The sequence below is a fragment of the Fulmarus glacialis genome, unplaced genomic scaffold (assembly GCF_000690835.1).
Source record: "Fulmarus glacialis isolate BGI_N327 unplaced genomic scaffold, ASM69083v1 scaffold13161, whole genome shotgun sequence".
NCBI lineage: Eukaryota > Metazoa > Chordata > Aves > Procellariiformes > Procellariidae > Fulmarus > Fulmarus glacialis.
Window position 1 is genome coordinate 23499 of NW_009193479.1, and position 5278 is coordinate 28776.

The 5278-nt window shown below is 43.6% G+C and overlaps 1 long non-coding RNA gene across 1 annotated transcript; it reads right to left on the minus strand.

Annotated features, from left to right (window-relative positions):
- Nucleotides 1-101: 101 nt before the first annotated feature.
- LOC104083829 lies at nucleotides 102-2320 on the minus strand. The gene is made up of 3 exons (XR_683603.1): nucleotides 2310-2320; nucleotides 1886-1890; nucleotides 102-1351 (listed from the first exon to the last, which is right to left on the minus strand). It is a non-coding gene; the product is annotated as an uncharacterized LOC104083829 (long non-coding RNA).
- Nucleotides 2321-5278: the final 2958 nt, after the last annotated feature.

The window sequence follows — 5278 nt, forward strand, 5'->3', positions numbered from 1 at the left end:
TGGCAACAGCTGGCAGCTTTCTTCCACTTATGGACACATCTTGGAGATACTGAGGATCACCCAACAGCTAGCACATGTCAAAATAAGTTCCTTTGATTGATAGTTATTTATTATTTTTAAATAAAATGAGAAGAGAGTGAATTGGTTGCCCATCAGCAGCTCAGCTCTTTGTTTGGCAACTTCTTGGACAGTTTGACCATACATATGACAACACAAAATAAATTTCACTTGCTTTCAGTAGCAGTTTGCTATAAACTCAGTCCATCAAGGATTTATAGTTCTAGCAGCAGTGGGATATATGAAATGAGAAGCCCTTTCATCCTTAAACTGCTCTGCAGTCTGGTCGAGATGATGAAAGTCATTGTTTCTAAGGCCAGAGGAGAGCAGGAGTTCATTCAGCCAGTTCGGCTGTGCTAGGAGGAGGCGTGCAAATTGGGTCCAAAGACGAGAGGAGGCCTAGAGAATCAGCAGCCCTTGGTTTTGCGGAACAGTCAAAAAGAAATCCTTAACGATGTTAGCCTTGCTTTGCAGGCTGGAGGGGAGCAGTATTTCCATCAGCTAAATGATCTCAACTCCTTGGCTTCCCTGAGGGCACTGCAACAGGACAGACTGCGATCCCTCACCAGAGTCACTCTCAGATGTTTGTGTTCTTCCCACCCACCAGCAGCCTCGAACCTGAGCACGTCTTTGGCACAGCAGGTGGTATCCTTAATCCCACGGAGGGCCAGCCCGAAGCGAAGATTAGCAGAAGAATTTGTTTTCATTAAAATCCAACCTACCATTACCATCCTATCTGATGGTGCGGGTTTAAAATGCGCATGTCCAGCTATTCTAGCAGCTCTGTTTCTGCAGGGAAAGGGCAGTTCAGCAACCTGCCTCTTCACTTTCTAACGTCTTTCTTTCTTTTAATCAACAAGTAACCAAGACAGACACAGCAAGGAATGTTAAATGCACCTCCTCCTGGAGAATTTTGCCAGCAAGGTCAATGGAATTGGGATTTCGCCTTTATTATGTTTCTTTTGACCGTGGAACTGGTCTGATTTTCCTCCCAGAGAAATTTTTTTAATGGGCCCGTGGAAAAAAAAAAAAACAACAAAACAGAAAGAGACATACAAATAAACACTAATACGTGCAGGAAAAATACAAACCTTAGCACCATGCACTCCCCTCATTATTAGACAAAGGTTGGGAAGGGTTCACAAGTGTAAAATGCTCATGTGAATTATGAGATTACTGCTCAGTTTTCTTTCAAGTCGTGGGCTGGAAACAGATGGTGGCTGTAGCATTTATGACGGCACAACATGTTACTGCAAGCCTAGCCATCTCTCTCTCTCTCTCCTCAAAAATGCAGCTGCAAGGAAAGTTGTGGAAAATCGCATTAATAGTCTCTTCCACCACAGTTTTCCAGCCCTTCAACCCTGGCCAGCACATGGACAGAGCCATCTTGTATCCCAGTAAGAATACTCTTCTAATCCCTGTCCTGAATAGTTACCACTGACTAGCTTATTTAACGGCTAGTTAAAATGTGGGTTTGTCAGCATCATAAAAAAGCCTCCAGAAAGGAGGTCCTTAATGTCAGAGCAGATGCCATGTGACCCCAAGCGCTCCATAAGGGAAACACTCAGAAAGAAGCAATCAGGCTGTCCTTCAGCTGTTTATTATTTAAACATTCAGTTCAGGCCAAGCAGGTCGATTTATAGAGAAACAGAAAGACAGATACAACATTTGCAAAAGCATCTTTGTGACTTAGGAGTCTAAATCTCACTTTCAAGCATGAGTAGAAACGTCTCTTGATGTTCAGTAAGACAGCCTTCCAGTGACCACAAGTTTAGAAGTATCTGGGTGCCTAAAGATACAAAGAACAACTAACCCGATATTTAAATACCTTGCCTGTATTGAAGAAAAAAATGCTCAAGCTTCACCACCCGTGTGCTTCAGTCCTGATGGAAATGCCTTGCCGCCTAAAATATGCTCAAACATACAGTAAAGCTATCCTTACAATCCGAGTGAAATACAAGAGCTGGCAGGCGGACATATTCCCCCGTGGTGGAGAACAGCAAGGTAACCACCATGTGTGCAATACCCTGCGCGTGACAGAAGTGCACCCAACACCAGCTGGTGTTAACTGGGGGACAGCACATCTGGACTTGAAACCATGAGCTGAGCCTGGGGCACAACCCCTCAACTCTCTAGTCACCATCGAGGGGCCTGCTTACACCAGGAAAACTCTTTAAATAGTAGAAAACTGTTACTTGTCATCTGTAGGATCTCTGGGTACTTTACAAATATGAAATATCCCTGTTTCACACCACTTCTGAGAACATCAACTCACTAACAGTAAATCCAGTAGCTTGGGATTCAGGCCCTTGTCCAAAACCAGGATTTTAGGATTACTTCTTCAGTTGAGTTAATTAAGAGTCTGTCAAATATTAATTTTCCAGAGAAATGTCACTGGTAAATCCGAGTATCCATTTTGCTATTCTCACTTGGCTGGTCTCATTACCTGATCGAGAACATCAGCACCAACTTTACCATGCTTATCCTCAGTCATTCAAATGTGTGCCTGCTGTCCTCCCTGCAGCTAGATACATGCAATGCAGTATTTCTGCCTCCTAGGGTGCAGAACAGGACAACTGAAAACAAGATAGACTTTTACCATTCCCTTTATCACTATTCACAGCTAGACCAGGAAGTTGCTACAGAAATTCAATAGTGTACACCCTTGAAACTTTAAAAAGCCTTTTCCCAGAGGTAGAATCTGTCCGGGTGATATGACCATACACATCCACTGCCTGTCTATCATAACTGCAAAAGCCCTGAGACCTTTCCTCTAAGATACAGAAGGGGCCATATTTTTTTTCTTTTGGAAACCTCATCCTGCAGAATTCATTAGTATCCTATGCAACAATGTACTTCCTGTAAGTAATGAGCTATAAAGTGTATTAGAAGTTTCCACTTCTGGTTTTATCTTTTCCTGATCTAGCCTGAAAATTCTTTTGAAGTTGCTCAAAGTGTTCTTCATGTATGCTTGTTTTAGGAAATACCAGATCACTATTGGCAAACTTCTCCTTAATTAAGCGAGATAAAGGAATCAAGATGATATGATCTGCTTAATTTCCCACCTTTTTAAGGTACTATTTTAAGATTTTTTTTCACTTGCCTTTGAAAAGAAACATGCTGAAGAAAATAAGGAAGGAAGAGACCTTAGAGGCCCAGAGAGGACAGACATTGCTATGGATTTTCTAGTGGAGCTGAGCTTGCTGGTAGAAAGCCATTGAATAGTTAAAGCTTTCCCTCAATACTATGAAATAGTTTACTGAAAGGCTGCAGACCGCTTCTGAAACTAGCATCACTCCAGGCAATGCATAAGAGGAAAAGACTAAGCTTACACTGTGTTAGCACAGTACGCTCTTCAGGGCCCCAGCTTAGCAAGCCAACTCAGATCATGCCTAACTTTAAGCACAAGTAACTTCAAAGAAACATCTCACATGCCTCAAGTTTAGCTTTGCACTGATTCTCTTGCGGAATCACAACTTAGGGGAATGCAAGGAGCTAATGGGAAACATTTGCACTTGCTAACCCCAGCTGCAAGGTCCCAAAATCCCCATTAGATATGCAGACATAGCCTAACCATTTTGGATCGTCCAGCAGGCTCTTCACAATAAATGGATACAAGCTGTTAGGCAAGCTCTTCTGAAGTACATGTAAGAGAAACAGATATCCCTGAATAAATAGTGACTATTCAATTTAAAAGCAGCATTTGTGGCAATCAGTAAAGTACACAAGCTGAGCATTAACCTGCAGGACTCATACATGACCTGTTAAACCACTCTGTGATAAACTGCTTCTGTCACTTTTGCTGTGGAAACCCATTGCAGTCGAGGAAGAATTCAGATCCTGAAGATGTATTTGAGTAGTTTCCTGGCTCCAAGGAGACCTCTGAGCAGCTTATTTTACTGTGGGTGAGTTTGGACCAAGAAGGGTCTTCACTCACAAGGGTATAAGCACAGAGCCTCCAGTCTGCATGGGAATCTTGCTGCCAAGTAGATACCAGGTCTCCTCAACCACATTATGCAGCATGAGACCCTCCCCTGCATGAGGGACATGTAGGCATCAGGGAAACATCAGCCCTCAAGGCAAGGGGGAAAAGGAGAAACCGCAGTGCTTGGTGGCAGCCAGGGAGGACGTGTCTTCAGACAGGACCATTTGAGCACGAGGAGGCATATCTTGGCTTCCCTGAAATGCTGCAGCATCTCTCCCTCCTTCTCTGGCCCCACACAGCAGGCACAGCTGGGCAACAGGGTCCAGCAGAACAGGGCCCATAGCAGAAAATCTGGCCTCTTGAAACTTCCCTGGTCTTCAGCTTAAACCAGCACCACCTTTATATAGAAAAGACATGTAAAACCAAAGTGCTAAGGAAAAGGTGAAGCATGGCTGGAGTAAGGAGGACTCCCCATCTGAAATGTTAGGCTGTCCCATGCAACAGGCACTTGAAAAATCACTGCTGGGAAACACCTACACCAAACATCAGAAAGCTAACCTGGGGTTTGAGTGCTGCTACCTAGGAAAGGAAGGCAACACTCACCGCGGCATCCCTGGGTCAAAATTAGCCTCACTGTAGAACACAGAGGGGGTTTGAAGCCAACTGAGATTTATTGAAAGTCTTGTAAAAATGAGTTAAAATTGGATGCCCAAATCCCTTAGACTGCTAAAAAAATCACAGCCAGGGATGTCCAGCAACCCTGGAGGGCTGTTGATACTTCACTGAGGTCTAGAAGTTTGAGTTCATCCCCAAAGGGAGTTGAGGCCGCTCAGCACTTCACCCACAGGCCCTCTGTGAACAGAGTCTTCTTTCTTGTGGTCAAACAGGGGATATCTTGAATTTATGTCTTGCTTCTCCCCTTGTGAGCAAACAAAACAATTTCTATGAGTAATTCTACCCGCTAATTGCCAAGGAAAAGTCTGGTAACAAATGCTTTGCATTTTTGACAGGTCAGAGGCTTCCCTAAACAAAGTTGCTGGTTTATGTTTTCTAATAGCACATGTTCACATCCGGGGACCTCGGCAAATTCCAGTGTGGATGAGTCTCTGTGGGAAATTGCTTTTCCAGATTTTCTTGTTTTAACTGCTCCAGGAAATGAGCCTATTTTTATAACAACACTAAACAGCAAAATATGAAACCATTATCTGCTTCGTGGCAAGAGTTTCGGGTCAATTCCCAGGTAACCGTCATCTCCAGTGAAGTCAATGGAGTTGTATCTATTTATGCAAGTCAGTG